The sequence below is a fragment of the Mesoplodon mirus genome (assembly GCF_964341445.2).
Source record: "Mesoplodon mirus genome assembly, chromosome: 8".
Taxonomy (NCBI): domain Eukaryota; kingdom Metazoa; phylum Chordata; class Mammalia; order Artiodactyla; family Ziphiidae; genus Mesoplodon; species Mesoplodon mirus.
In genome coordinates, this window is record NC_138984.1 from 29762747 (window position 1) to 29780229 (window position 17483).

Sequence of the window (17483 nt, forward strand, 5' to 3'; positions counted from 1 at the left end):
AAAATGGTAATTGTGGGGGGAGACCTTCAAGATGGTGGAGGAGTAAGACGTGGAGATCATCTTCCTCCCAACAAATACATGAGAAATACATCTACATGTGAAACAACTCCTATGAACACCTACTGAATGCTGGCAGAAGACAGACTTCCCAAAAGTCAAGAAACTCCCCACGTACCTGGGTAGGGCAAAAGAAAAAAGAAAAAACAGAGACAAAAGAATAGTGATGGGACCTGCACCTCGGGGAGGAAGCTGTGAAGGAGGGAAAGTTTCCACACACTAGGAAGGCCCTTCACTGGCGGAGACGGCAGGGGGTGGTGGGGGGAGGCTTTCGGAGCTGCAGAGGAGAGCGCAGCAACAGGGGTGCGGAGGGCAAAGCAGAGAGATTCCCACACAGAGGATTGGTGCCAACCAGCACTCACCAGCCTGAGAGGCTTGTCTGCTCACCCGCCGGGGCAGGCAGGGACTGGGAGCTGAGGCTCAGGCTTCGGAGGTCAGACCCCAGGGAGAGGACTGGGATTGGAGGCGTGAACACAGCCTGAAGGGGGCTAGTGCACCACAGCTAGCTGGGAGGGAGTCTGAGAAAAAGTCTGGAACTGCCTAAGAGGCAAGAGACAATCGTTTCGGGGTGTGCGAGGAGAGGGGATTCAGAGAGCTGCCTAAACGAGCTCCAGAAACGGGCGCGAGCCGTGGCTATCAGCGTGGACCTCAGAGACGGGCGTGAAACACTAACCCTGCTGCTGCAGAAACCAAGAATCCTGTGTGCAAGCACAGGTAACTATCCACACCTCCCCTCCTGGGAGCCTGTGCAACCCTCCACTGCCAGGGTCCCTTGATCCAGGGACAACTTCCCCGGGAGAACGCACTGCATGCCTCAGGCTGGTGCAATGTCATGCCGGCCTCTGCAACCGCAGGCTCGCCCTGCATCCGTACCCCTCCCTCCCCCTGGCCTGAGTGAGCCAGAGAACCCGAATCAGCTGGTCCTTTAACCCCATGCTGGCTGAGTGAAGAACACACGCCCTCAGGCAACCTACACGTAGAGGCAGGGCCAAATCCAAAGCTGAACCCCAGGAGCTGTGCAAACAAAGAAGAGAAAGGGAAATCTCTCCCAGCAGCCTCAGGAGCAGTGGATTAAATCTCCACAATCATCTTGATGTACCCTGCATCTGTGGAACACCTGAATAGATGACGAATCATCCCAAGTTGAGGGGGTGGACTTTGGGAACAACTGTACACATGGGGTTTGCTTTCTGCAAATAATTTGTTTCTGCTTTTAGGTTTATCTTAGTTTACTATTTAGAGTTTATTATCATTGGTAGATTTGTTTATTTATTTGGTTGCTCTCTTCCTTTTTTTATATATATATTTTTTCTTTTTGTGAGTGTGTATGTGTATGCTTCTTTGTGTGACTATGTATAGTTTTGCTTTTACCTTTTGTCCTAGGGTTCTGTCTGTCTATTTTTTTTTTTTTTTTTTTTGGGTATGGTTTTTAGTGCTTGTTATGATTGGTGGATTTGTTTTCTGGTTTCATTGTTCTCCTCTTTTTGCTTTCTTTTTTTAAAATTACTTTTTAATTTTTTTTTTTTTTTTTTGCTGTACGCAGGCCTCTCACTGTCGCGGCCTCTCCCGTGTGGAAACAGGCTCCAGACGCGCAGGCTCAGCGGCCATGGCTAACAGGCACAGCCACTCTGTGGCATGTGGGATCTCCCGGACCGGGGCACAAACCCATGTCCCCAGCACCAGCAGATGGACTCTCAACCACTGTGCCACCAGGGAAGCCCACTTTTTTAATTTTTAATAATTTTTTTATTTTTTATTTTAACACCGTTTTATTTGCTTTTTTCTTTCTTTCTTTTGTTCTCCCTTCTGAGCCATGTGCCTGACAGGGTCTTGGTGCTCTGACCAGGTGTCAGGCCTGTGCCTCTGAGGTGGGAGGGACAAGTTCAGGACATTAGTTCACTAGAGACCTCCCAACTCCACATAATATCAAACAGCGAAAGCTCTCCCAGAGACGTCCATCTCAACACTAAGACCCAGCTCCACTCAATGAACAGCAAGCTACAGTGCTACACACCTATGGCAAACAACTAGCAAGACAGGAACACAGACCCACCCATCAGCAGAGAGGCTGCTTAAAATCATAATAAGGTCACAGACACCCCAAAACACACCACTGGACACAGTCCTGCCCACCAGAAAGACAAGATCCAGCCTTATCCACCAGAACACAGGCACCAGTCCCCTCCACCAGGAAGCCTACACAACCACTGAACCAATCTTAGCCACTGGGGGCAGACATCAGAAGCAATGGGAACTATGAACCTGCAACCTGTGAAAAGGAGACCCCTAACACAGTAAGTTAAGCAAAATAAGAAGACAGAGAAACACACAGCAGATGAAGGAGCAAGGCAAAAACCCATCAGACCAAACAAATGAAGAGGAAATAGGCAGTCTACTTGAAAAAGAATTCAGAGTAATTATAGTAAAGATGATCCAAAATCTTGGAAATAGAATGGAGAAAGTACAAGAAACGTTTAAGAAGGACCTAGAAGAACTAAAGAGCAAACAAACAATGATGAACAACATAATAAATGAAATTAAAACTTCTCTAGAAGGAATCAGTAGCAGAATAACTGAGGCAGAAGAACGGATAAGTGACCTGGAAGATAAAATAGTGGAAATAACTACCAAAGAGAAGAATAAAGAAAAAAGAATGAAAAGAATTGAGGACAGTCTCAGAGATCTCTGGGACAACATTCAATGCACCAACATTTGAAGTATAGGGGTCTCAGAAGAAGAAGAGAAAAAGAAAGGGACTGAGAAAATATTTGAAGAGATTATAGTTGAAAACTTCCCTACTATGGGAAAGGAAATAGTAAGTCAGGTCCAGGAAGTGCAGAGAGTCCCATACAGGATAAATCCAAGGAGAAACATGCCAAGACACATATTAATCAAACTATCAAAAATTAAACACAAAGAAAAAATATTAAAAGCAGCAAGGGAAAAGCAACAATTAACATACAAGGGAACCCCCATATGGTTAACAGCTGATCTTTCTGCAGAAACTCTGCAAGCCAGAGGGAGTGGCAGGACATATTTAGAGTGATGAAAGGGAAACACCTACAACCAAGATTACTCTACCCAGCAAAGATCTCATTCAGATTCAACGGAGAAATTAAAACCTTTACAGAGAAGCAAATATTAAGAGAATTCAGCACCACCAAACCAGCTTTACAACAAATGCTAAAGGAACCTCTCTAGGCAGGAAACACAAGAGAAGTAAAAGACCTACAATAAAAAAACCAAAACAATTAAGAGAATGGTAATAGGAACATACGTATCAATAACTACCTTAAATGTAAATGGGTTAAATGCTCCAACCAAAAACGCAGACTGGCTGAATAGATACAAATCAAGACCCATATATATGCTGTCTACAAGAGACCCACTTCAGACCTAGGGACACATACAGACTGAAAGTGAGGGCATCGAAAATGATATTCCATGTAAATGGAAATCAAAAGAAAGCTGGAGTAGCAATTTTCATATCACACAAAATACTCTTTAAAACTATTACAAGAGAATAAGAAGGACACTACATAATGATCAAGGGATAGATCCAAGAAGAAGATATAACAACTGTAAATATTTATGCACCCAATGTAGGAGCACAATATATAAGGCAAACGCTAACAGCCATAAAAGGGGAAATCGACAGTAACACAATCAGAGTAGGGATTTTAACACCCCACTTTCACCAATGGACAGATCATCCAAAATGAAAATAAATAAGGAAAAACGAGCTTTAAATGATACATTAAACAAGATGGACTTAATTGATATTTATAGGACATTCTATCCAAAAACAACAGAATACACTTTCTTCTTAAGTGCTCATGGAACATTCTCCAGGATCGATCATATCTTGGGTCACAAATCAAGCGTTGGTAAATTTAAGAAAATTGCAATCATATCAAGCATCTTTTTCCAACTACAACGCTCTAAGACAAGATATCAATTACAGGAAAAAGATCAGTAAAAAATACAAACACATGGAGGCTAAACCATACACTACTAAATAACGAAGAGATCACTGAAGAAATCAAAGGGGAAATCAAAAAATACCTAGAAACAAATGACAATGAAAACACGATGACCCAAAACGTATGGGATGCAGCAAAAGCAGTTCTAAGAGGGAAGTTTATAGCAATACAATCCTACCTCAAGAAACAAGAAACATCTCAAATAAACAACCTAACTTTACACCTAAAGCAATTAGAGAAAGAAGAACAAAAAAACCCCAAAGTTAGCAGAAGGAAAGAAATCATAAAGATCAGATCAGAAATAAATGAAAAAGAAATGAAGGAAACGATAGCAAAGATCAATAAAACGAAAAGCAGGTTCTTTGAGAAGATAAACAAAATTGATAAACCATTAGCCAGACTCATCAAGAAAAAAAGGGAGAAGACTCATATCGATAGAAATAGAAATGAAAAAGGAGAAGTAATAACTGATAGTGCAGAAATACAAAGGATCATGAGAGATTACTGCAAGCAACTATATGCCAGTAAACTAGACAAGCTGAAAGAAATGGACAAGTTCTTAGAAAAACACAAATTTCCAAGTCTGAACCAGGAAGAAATAGAAAATATAAACAGACCAATTAGAAACACTGATTAAAAATCTTCCAGCAAACAAAAGCCCAGGACCAGATGGCTTCACAGTCAAATTCTATCAAACATTTAGAGAAGAGTTAACACCTATCTTTGTCAAACTCTTCCAAAATACAGCAGAAGGAGGAACACTCCCAAACGCATTCTATGAAGACACCATCACCCTGATACCAAAAGCAGACAAAGATGTAACAAAGAAAGAAAACTACAGGCCAATATGACTGATGAACACAGATGAAAAATCCTCAATCAAATACTAGCAAACAGAATCCAACAGCACATTAAAAGGATCATACACCATGATCAAGTGGGCTTTATCCCAGGAATGCAAGGATTCTTCAATATACATAAATCAATCAATGTGATAAACCATATTAACAAATTGAAGGAGAAAAACCATATGACCATCTCAACAGATGCAGAAAAAACTTTTGACAAAATTCAACACCCATTTATTATAAAAACTCTCGAGAAAGTAGGCATAGAGGGAACTTTCCTCAACATAATAAAGGCCATATATGACAAACCCAGAGCCAACATCATTCTCAATGGCGAAAAACTGAAAGCATTTCTACTAAGATCAGAAACAAGACAAGGTTGTCCACTCCCACCACTATTATTCAACATAGATTTGGAAGTTTTAGCCACAGCCATCAAAGAAGAAAAAGAAATAAAAGGAATCCAAATCGGAAAAGAAGAAGTAAAGCTGTCACTATTTGCAGATGACATGATACTATACATAGAGAATCCTAAAGATGTTATCAGAAAACTACTAGAGCTAATCAATAAATTTGGTAAAGTAGCAGGATACAAAGTAAATTCACAGAAATCTCTTGCATTCCCATACACTAATGATGAAAAATCTGAAAGAAAAATTAAGGAAACACTCCCATTTACCACTGCAACAAAAAGAATAAAATAACTAGGAATAAACTTACTTAAGGAGACAAAAGACCTGTATGCAGAAAACTATACCATGTTCTTGGATTGAAAGAATCAACCTTGTGAAAATGACTCTACTACCCAAAGCAATCTACAGATTCAATGCAATCCCTATCAAACTACCACTGGCATTTTTCACAGACCCAGAACAAAAAATTTCACTATTTGTAGGGAACCACAAAAGAGCCCAAATAGCCACATAAATCTTGAGAAAGAAAAATGGAGGTGGAGGAATCAGGCTCCCTGACTTCAGACTATACTACAAAGCTACAGTAATCAAGACAGTATGGTACTGGCACATAAACAGAAATATAGATCAATGCAACAGGATAGAAAGCCCAGAGATAAACCCACGCACATATGGTCACCTTATTTTTGATGAAGGAGGTGAGAATATACAATGGAGAAAAGACAGCATCTTCAATAAGTGGTGCTGGGTAAACTGGACAGCTACATGTAAAAGAATGAAATTAGAACACTCCTTAACACCATACACAAAAATAAACTCAAAATGGATTAAAGACCTTAATGTAAGGCCAGACACTATAAAACTCTTAGAGGAAAACATAGGCAGAATGCTCTATGACACAAATCACAGCAAGATCCTTTTTGACCCACCTCCTAGAGAAATGGAAATAAAAACAAAAATAAACAAATGAGACCTAATGAAACTTAAAAACTTTTGCACAGCAAGGGAAACCTTAAACAAGATGAAAGACAACCCTCAGAATGGGAGAAAATATTTGCAAACCTAGCAACTGACAAAGGATTAATCTCCAAAATTTACAAGCAGCTCAAGCAGCTCAATATGAACAACAAAAAAAGAATCCAATCCAAGAATGGGCAGAAGACCTAAACAGACATTTCTCCAAAGAAGATATACAGATCACCAACAAACATATGAAAGGATGCTCAACATCACTAACCTTTAGAGAAATGCAAATCAAAACTACAATGAGGCATCACCTCACACCCATCAGAATGGCCATCATCAAAAAATCTACAAACAATAAATGCTTGAGAGGGTGTGGTGAAAAGTGAACCCTCTTGCACTGTTCGTGGGAATGTAAATTGATACAGCCACTGTGGAGAACAGTATGGAGGGTCCTCAAAAAACTAAAAATAGAACTACTCTACGACCCAGCAATCACACTACTGGGCATATACCCTGCTAAAACCATAATTCAAAAAGAGTCATGTACCACAATGTTCATTGCAGCACTATTTACAATAGCCAGGCATGGAAGCAGCCTAAGTGTCCATCGACAGATGAATGGATAAAGAAGATGTGGCACATATATACAATGGAATATTACTCAGCCATAAAAAGGAACGAAATTGAGTTATTTGTAGTGAGGTGGATGGACCTAGTGTCTGTCATACAGAGTGAAGTGATTCTGAAAGAGAAAAATAAACACCGTATGCTAACACATATATATGGAAATAGCAACAACAAAAATAGTTCTAAAGAACCTAGGGGCAGGAGAGGAATAAAGACACAGACGTAGAGAATGGACTTGAGGACACAAGGAGGGGGAAGGGTAAACTGGGAGGAAGTGAGAGAGTGGCATGGACATATATACACTACGAAATATAAAATCAATAGCTAGTGGGAAGCAGCCACATAGCACAGGGAGATCAGCTCGGTGCTTTGTGACTACCTAGAGGGATGGGATAGGGAGGGTGGGAGGGAGACGCAAGAGGGAGGAGATATGGGGATATATCTATCCTGATGTATGGCTGATTCACTTTGTTATAAAGCAGAAATTAACACACCATTGTAAGCAATTATACTCCAATAAAGGTGTCAAAAAATAAAAAGATAATAAATAAATAAAAATAGTAATGGTATCCAGTATCTACACACTGTTGCTTTTTTCCCTTAATACTGTATTTTAGGGATCATTTCAAATCAACAAATAAAGAGCATCCTCATTCTTTTTTTGTGAGGGGGCTGTAGAATATTCCATTGCACCACTGTACCCCAAATTATTTAAATAATCCCACACTGCTGGATTTGGGGTAACTTTCAATTTTTTATGATTGTAAGTGGAACCAGATTTTCTTTAATGCAAGTTTCCACTGAGGCATCAAGATGTTACATTCTAAAGTGCATATAACTGAGCATATAATAAAAGAGCATATAATTTCTATAGCAGTTGAAAAGCCAGTTTTGTGACCTTAAGCTTCTCACCAATAGAGAGGCTATAAAGGGTTTGGGATTTTGAGATTAGGAATCATTTTGGAGACTGTAGTCATGGGTTATGAATCCTATGGGGGTCTCCTGGGAACCCTTACTCTTCATTTCATGTCAAAGGAAGAGACTTCAAGATGATTGTCCAGAGAGTTTCATATGTGGCCATGTAGTTCACCTAGAAAACCTAAAGAATAAGAAATGTGCATCTAGCTGCTTAGACGGTAAACAAAGAGATGGCTGCAGGGGAGCCTGTACTCCTTGAGTTGGGAAAAGGATGTGTGGTTCCTCCAGAGTGGATGAGGATCCCAAGCAAGGACAATGTGAAATGTCTTAGGTTTTGCTCAAGAGGAATGCCTGGAAGAAAAAATCCCAGCAGAACTGAAGCCAAAGTTCATAAGGGCTGAGGAGAGCATAAAAAACCAGTTGGAATAGAGAGGGATTACCTTCATGGAAGGGTTGGTCAGGTGAGAGATTCCCTGGTCATGAGAGAGATGGACACAGGTCTCCAAGAATCCACAAAAGATATCAGAGAAGAGTGAGTTTAAAAAGTCTACCACAGCCAGAAGTGATATTGGTCCAGTGAGGCATTTCTGCTACCTCGCTCTTCTCTCTCCCCACTCTTCCCACTTTGAAGGGGTCTGAAAGCAGATTAGTAAGAAAGGAGGAAGGTCGGAGAATGCCAGGGATGCCCTTCTGCCCCATCACCCACCTGTCCAGCCTGCAGTGATCCAGACTGAGGAATGGGAGAAACTTAAATGAAATTTTAAGTATTTCTTATTATACTGGAATGAACATTTGAATTGCTCACTATAAGACCTTTTTATTAACCAAAAGTGATCAGAAAAGTCACAGGGCTCATACTATCTTTCATGGAGGGACTGAGTTCCACAAATAAATTTTAAAAGACAGTGGATGACTTCCATTTCTTATAAGAAGTCTGTAAGAAGTCAGGAGGAACTGTTGCTTTCATCCTAGCAACAAGAACACTCCAGAGAAGTTACTAAATCATATTTGTGGGTGTTTTCTTCTTAATCTATCAGAGCTAAGGACACACAGAAATCTAAATGAATTAAGTTCCAGAAAGTGACAGCCCTCCCTAGGAGAAAAGACAGCCATGCCTGTGTTTATCCCTGGCAGAGTGGTGAAAGAGGGAAAATCTGATATAGGCAGGGGTAAGGAAAAACTAGGTAAAATCTAAACAAGCTTTTAATGGCCATGTGTAGACTGACATAGTGGATTTGAAACCCAAGGGTCCCACAGAACAAGTCTGCACTAATTTAGCAACTCTTTCCCTCAGTCCTTCACTAAGTTCCTGGGGTTAATATTCAGAAGGCTGGGAATAGGACAGGAGAATTGAAAGAAATCACCTCTGAGGAACCATAGGGAGGAATGAGGAGCAGCTGAAATGGTAAACATGTTGAGATTGTTCTATCAATTAATATACACGCACACACACACACACACACACACACACACATATCCATACATTACTAATGACTGTCTAAAGCAAAAATAATAACAATGTATTTTGGGACTTAGAGCATTAGTAAAAGTAAAATTTATAGCCATAAGAACAAAAAGGATTGGTGGGGGGATAAGCTTCTTTATACCATCGTAGGGTTCTTTACCCTGTGTATGATATAATTTAAATATTGTTTGAAGATAGCCTATGTTAAGTTAAAGATGCATACTGTAATATCTAGAGCAAACAGTCAAAAAGGCACAGCTAAAAAGTCAATAGAGGGGATAAATTTAAGTAAAAAAATCATATTCAATTCAGCCAATGGGAGTCATCAAAGAATGAACAGAGAAACAAAGAGTAGATGGGACAATCAGAAACAAATAGCAATATGGTAGATTCAGATCCAAGCATATCAATAATTACATTAATTTTAAATTGAACAATCCCATTAAAAGACACAATTGTCGACTGGATTAAAAGTACAAGATACAGGGCCTCCCTGGTGGCGCAGTGGTTGAGAGTCCGCCTGCCGATGCAGGGGATACGGGTTCGTGCCCCGGTCTGGGAGGATCCCATATGCCGCGGAGAGGCTGGGCCCGTGAGCCATGGCCGCTGGGCCTGCGCATCCAGAGCCTGTGCTCCACAACGGGAGAGGCCACAACAGTGAGAGGCCTGCATACCGCAAAAAAAAAAAAAAAAAAAAGTACAAGATACAACTCTATGCTGTTTGCAAGAAATCTACTTTAAATATAAAGACAAAGATAGGTGAAAAGTAAAAGTCTGCTATCAGATAAAAATGCAAACATTAAGCATAAGAAGGGTTGTGTGGCTAATAATCATATCAGACAAAATAGATTTCAAGATTAAGGATGATACCAGAGTTCAAGAGAGACATTACTTAATGATAAAAGTGTCAAGTCATCAAGAAGACTTAATAATCCTCTAAATGTGCATGCACCTAATAAAATAGTTTCAAAATACATGGACCAAAAACTAAGAGAATCAAAGAGGAAAATAGAAAAATCTACCTATATTTAAAAAGGAAGGTGGAAATAGGAAAATTTAATACTTTTATCTCAGTAACTGATAAAACTGATAAACAAAAATCTGTGGTAATATAGAAAATGTGAAAACTGCTCAGTCCCATAACTAATTGATATTTTAGAACAAGCTACATAATAACTGTAATACCCCAAAAATACATTCTTTTCAAATGCACATGAGCATTCACCAAATTAGATGTACAGAGTATGTCCTCTGACCATAATAATATTAAATTAGAAATTGATCATAATAAGACATGTAGGAAATTTTCAAATATTTGGAAAGTTAGATATACACATCTAAATAACCCATGGGTCAAAGAAGAAATCACAAAGGAAATTAGAAAATATTTTTAACTGAATGGTAGTGAAAATACCACATATTAAAATTTGTGAGTTACATAAATCAATCTAGAATGCAATTTATTACTTTAAAAACTTTTATTAGAAAATTAAAATGATGTAAAGAAATTGATCATCTAAGTTTCCTCTTAAGGAACTAGAATAAAAAGAAAACATTAAAGTCAAAATAAGTACAAGAAAGGACATAATATATATGAGTAGAAATTAATTAAATAAAAAAAGCCCAAGAAATAGAGAAAATCAATGAAGTCAAAACTGTCATTTAAAAAATTTTAAAAATTGATAAACTCCAGCAAGTTTGATCAAAAGACACACATACACACACACACACAAACACACAAAAGGAGAGAGAGAGAGAGAGAAAATTGGTAACATGAATGAAAGGTGCAATATCTTGAATTGTCAAGAACTGTGAAGATTTTACTATATTTGCAAGCTAATGAGTTGGCCTGCCAGTTTCATGTAGCTGGCAGAAGACACGAAACTCTTAGATCAGAGACAAAGGACATTATTCCTCATAACACAGCAAGACATGTGAGCTTCAGGTTTGAGTAGGTTCTCCCTTGATCCCCAAGTTCCACTGGGTGACATGAGCAATTCGGATAGATGCTGCACACGTGGTTGGTGTCACAACGGAGGAATCCTAGGGTTAGGAAACACCAATCATTGATAAGGAGCAAACCTGCCTGACTTTTGCCCAGAAGAAGACATTATCTTTATTATACTTGGTGGCAAACAAACCTGCCCTCTATTCCAGACAGAGAAACAACCTCTTACCGTTCAAGGCTATTTGCTATACAAATATCTTGAAAAGATAGTCTGGAACAAAAGCTGTCTATGCTTCTGCTCACAAAACATGTAGAAATTTGACAGATCCATGGATAACTATCTTCCAACACAAATTAGATGAATTGGGCAAATTCCTTAAAAAATACAACATCTAAAAGCCATCACAAAAACCACAGAAGATCAAATCACTCTTTATCTGGTAAATAAATTGAATTTGCAATCAAAATATTCCCACAAAGAAATTCCAGGTTCTATCAGTTTATTCTATCAAAAATTTTAAGAAGGAAACTCAGAAACTAGGAGTGGACATTTACCATTTTTATGGTGCTAGCATAACCCCAACAACAATACTTGACAAAAATATTTCTTAAAATTACAGACCAATATCCCACAAAAGCATAGATAAGAATAAACTAAAAGAATTAGCAAATTCAATCCAGCAATGCATAAAAAGCATGTCAAAACGGGTTTTATTCCAGAAATGTAAAGTTAGTTTATTATTTGAAACATCAATGCTCAACACTAATAGACTAAAGGGTAAAAATAATTATCTTAAAAAATGCAGAAAAGCATTTGATAAAGTTCATTGTCTACTCATAATAGAAATTCTCAACCAAAGAGGAATAGAAGGGAACTTTTTCAATGTGATAAAAGTTATATACGGAAACCTATAGGTAATATCACATACCATAAAATAAAAAACAAGCTTTCTCTATGATCCAGAACAAGGCAAGGGTGTATACTCTTACCACTTCTATTAAACATTGTGCTGAAGTCTAGTCTAGTGCAATAAGAAAAGAAAAAGAAATAAAAAGCATAAAGATTGGAAAGGAAAAAGTAAAACTGTCACTATTTACAGATTACATAATTATAGGCATATTTGTGCACTTAAAACATTTTGAAATTTATGAAAAACTGCTGGAACTAGCAATTAAACTTAAGGTATTATGGTACATGACCAATTTGCAAATCCATTTTACTTCTATATACTAGCAATAAACAATTGGAAAATTAAATTAATTTTAAAGTGCAATTTATAATAGCATCTAAAAATAGAATATCTGAAAATTAAACCAATGAAAGATATGTAAGACCTACATATTATAAATTACAAAAGATTCCTGAGAAAAATTAAAGAAAACACAGAGGGAGAAATGTATGGTGTTTATTATTGAAGGATTCAATATTGTTAAGATATCCATTCTCCCCAAATTTATCTACAGATTCAATACAATCTCAAACAAATTTAGCAAAATTTTTTGAAGAAATTCAAGCTGATCCTAGTTTTTTCTGAAAACACTAATGGTCAAGAAGAGCCAAAACAATTTTGAAAATGAACAAATTTGACAGTTTGGAAGACTTACACGACCCAATGTCAGAAATTATTGTCAAACTATAGTTACCAAGACAGTGTAATATCATGACAAAGATAGACAAATAAATCAGTGAAACAATATAGAGTAGAGGCATTGATCCACATGATTAATTTCTGACCAAGGCACTGAGTCAATTCAATGGGAGAAAGAGAAGTCTTTTTAACAAATAGTGAGAGGAAAATTGAGTATCTGTATAGAAAATAAAACAAAAAGAACCTTGTAATGGCTGCTATGGTGTACCATGCAGATTCCTCCTTCAGACACATTTTCTCTGTCACTGGAGTGTTGGCTGTTGATGGCTCACAGCTGAGTCTCTTGTTCTTCAGGAATTGTAGCTAACCAATGTTACAGCTTCTTCCTTGTGAGAGCTGGCATCCAATAACTGGTTAATGTAGAGGTACTATGGCCAGCCCTCTTACATCATTGGGGACAGTGCTAAAGAACCATCCTAAATCCCAAACTCCTCATAGGATTAGCTGAGGCCCCTTTTGCATCACAGTTTAATTTCTCCCTTTGCCCAATCCTGCTTCCTTCACCTTTTACAGGTATTTTTCCTGGGATAAGGCACTAATAAACCTCCTGCATGTGAAAATGTTTCATGGAGAACTCAATCTACAGCAAACTCAACCCTTACTTTACTCCATACCAAAAGAAATAATTTGAGATGGATTATAGATCTAAGTGTAAAAGTAAAAACTGTGAAACTTCTAGAAGAACTCATGAGAGAATATCTTCATAATTTTGGGCTAGTCAAAGATTTCTTAGGACACAAAAGGCATTTTACATAAGAGGCAAACATTGATAAATTGGATTCCTTCAAAGTTAAAAATGCCTGTTTATCAAAAGATACCATCAAGAAAATGAAAGGCAAGTCACTATCTGGGGGAAAAATTACTTAAAATATCTGAAAAAATAACTTGTATCCAGAAATATAAATAACTCTTTACAAATCAATGATATAAAGACAAATAGCCCAATAAAAATGAGTAGACAAAAAGAGATGTATGAAAGGCACAAGTAAAGGTGTTAAACAACATTGGTCATCATGGAAATGCAAATTAAAGTCAAAAAGAGATACCGTTTCACAATCACTTAGAATCGCTAACATTTTAAAAGACCGACAACAAAAGGCAAGAATGTGAAGCACCTGGAACTCTCTTATATTATTGATGGACTATAAAATTCTATAAAAACTTTGAAAAGTTTTTGAGTGTTCTATAAACTTAAATGTACACCTACTCTATGACTCAACAATTCCACTTCTAGGTAAGAATAAAGCTTATATTCACAAAAAGACATGAACAAAAATGTTCCTAGTAGCCTAATTCCATTAAAAATTGGGAACAACCACATATCCATCAACAGAACAGAAAAACAAATGGTTATATCTACACATTGGAATACTACTCAGCAATAAAAAGAAGTGAAACTACTGATACACACACTGATATGGATGGGTCTCAAAAGCATGTTGAATGAGAAAAAGCCAGACTCAAAAGAATCATGGTGTTTGATTTCATTTATATCAAGTCTACAAAGAGAAAAATCTATGGTAATGAAAAACAGAAAATAATCTCTTCTAATTAACTAAAGAAGCATGATGGAATATCAGTTGTGGCTGAAATGTTCTAAAGTATATTTACTTGCAGAGTTTTAAAAAGATTTCCAAAAAAAAAAAAACCTGTGATCTCCAAATAAAAGACACAGCAGGTATTAAAACAAACAAACAAACAAATCTCACCAATGGACTATCACTCAGCCATAAAAAAGAATGAAATAATGCCATTTGCAGCAACATGGATGGACCTAGAGATTATCATATTAAGTGAAGTAAGTCAGACAAAGACAAATATATGATGTCACTTATATGTGGAATCTAAAACAAAAGTGACACATATGAACTTATTTACAAAACAGAAATAGACTCACAGACATAGAAAACAAACTTATGACTACCAAAGGGGATGGGTGGGAGGTATAAATTAGGAGTTTGGGATTAACATATACACACTACTATACATAAAATAAACAACAAGGACCAAGTTATAGCACAGGGAACTATATTTGTTATCTTTTAATAACCTGTAATGGAAAAGAATCTGAAAAAGAACATTACCAAGGTTACCTTTAGTCTTTTCAGAGTGAGAAAAACAACAATTTCCTTACACAATGATTGTATCTTCAAGGTATCACATATTTGACAAGTTCAGTATTGCCAAAATCAAGAATAACTTTTTCCTTATGGTCACAAAGAACCTAGGGGCAAGACAGGAATAAAGACGCAGACCTACTAGAGAATGGACTTGAGGATATGAGGAGGGGGAAGGGTAAGCTGGGACTAAGTGAGACAGTGGCATTGACGTATATACACTACCAAACGTAAACTAGATAGCTAGTGGGAAGCAGCCGCATAGCACAGGGAGATCAGCTCGGTGCTTTGTGACCACCTAGAGGGGTGGGATAGGGAGGGTGGGATGGAGGGAGACGCCAGAGGTAAGAGATATGGGGATATATGTATATGTATAAGTGATTCACTTTGTTATAAAGCAGAAACTAACACACCATTGTAAAGCAATTATACTCCAATAAAGATGTTAAAAAAAAAAAGAATAACTTTTTCCTAAAGAGTGAGCAACTTAATAGAAAGGACTCGAGACTTCATTTATCTTGACGACTAGTGCTCAACAGTGTTCGCTTATTTTGTTCTGTTTTGTTTTGATTTGATTTATCTCAGGAGGCAAAGTGCTTGTTGTTGTTGTTTTGTTTGTTTTTTCACTGCGGTATATAATGCATTAGTCATTTGGTAGACAAAGGATCACCTTTGCTTTCTCAAAACTGAAGACCCCCTCCTGAACCTGTAGATTCCTGGGAAGAATATCAAGGTTGTTCTTTCTTTATTATACCACATTGTCTTACTCTTGCTAAGTAAAAGCCCTCTGCCACAGTTGCTAAGAGATCAAGAAATATGATGAACCCTATTTTAATTATAGTAGTCTTCTTAATAGCTTCTTTTTGTGGTTTTCTACAGGGAACAGTGCTGTTCTCCACTACGCGGCACTTAGAGATGTGTAGGCACATTGTTTGGTTGTCATAGTGACAGAGTAGCGCTACTAGTACCCACTAGTATCAGAGTTGGGGACCAGAGATGCTAACTATCCTGCAATGAACAGAATAGTCCTGGGTAGCGAAGGATTATTCCAACCAATGTCAGTAGTGCCCTGTCTTAGTCTATTCAGGCTGACATAACAAAATACCATAAACTGGGTGGTTTAAATAACAGGAATTTATTTTCTCATAGTTCTGGAATCTATAAGTCTGAGAACAGAGTGCCAGCATGGTTGGGCTCTGGCAGCCTTCTTCCTGGCTTGCAGATGGCTACCTTCTCACAGTGTCCTTAACGTGATGGAGCGAGAGAGAGGCAGAGAGAAGCAGAGAGAGACAGAAACAGAGAGACAGAGAGAGGGAAGAAGCTCTCTGTTCCCTTCTTATGAGAACACCAACGCTCTCAGATTGGGATCCCACCCTTATGACCTCATTTAACTTTAATTACTTCCTTACTACAAATACAATCACATTGGTGGTTAGGGCTTCAACATATAATCTGGGGGGGGAATACAATTCAGTCTATAGCACACCCCTATTGAGGACAGACATCAAAACTAACATTATTCCCTTAGGTTGAAATTAAATTGACACCTTCAAGATAAATCTTAACTCCTGATCTTGGTGGTCAAGGCCCTTTCTATCCTGGCCCCAAACTCTTTTTCCAGCCTCTTTTCTGGCCATTTCCCCAAATTTCTCAATATTTCCCAAATTCCTTTCTCACTTCCACACCTCTGCTTTTGCCCATGTTATTCTCTCAGCCTGGAATGCTTTTCTCTTTTTAGTCTGCTTAGGAAGTACCTACTCATCTTTAAAAGGCTTAACCCACATGACCCCCTCTTTGCAACTTTTTCTCACCACCATCACCACTATAAGAATTAATTAATTTCTTCTTTAGATTGTACTGAAATTACTTACAGCCTGTCTCTTTTGACAGAGTTTGATCTTTATAGCTGCAGCATCTAACAATACAAGGTATATGCTCAACAAATATTTCTTGAATCACATTAAAATTTAATTGATGTCAATTGTGACATCATTTATTCTTATCTATTTCCAACTCTGACATGTACCTCTTTTTTTCTTGGTTTCCTGTTGTAGAAAATTATGATTTAGCCCCAGTACTACCCTTCAAGCCTTCATTTCTTCTCTCCCCATTCTCCTGATATTATTATGTTGCAACTTTTTACAAAGTGAATATTCATTGTTTACTCTATAATAGTGATATATGTACATATAGTAATGACTTGGTATATATCATTCCTTATTTCTTTTCTTGTAGATAGATAGATGATAGATAGATAATTTTGCTCTACCAACTGAGCTAGCTGGGCAATTTTTTACTTGTCTTGGACAAGTTATGTCGTGTTGCTCAAAACTCACCACTAAAATTTAAACAATGTTAGTAAATCCTCTCTGAATACCAGTTCTGACATTCTCAAAATCTACAGTGATCCTTTTGTTGAAGGATGAAATTCTCAATCACATATATGTGAAACAAAGAAGCTAAATTTATTGCTTATTAAGCAAAAGAGAGCT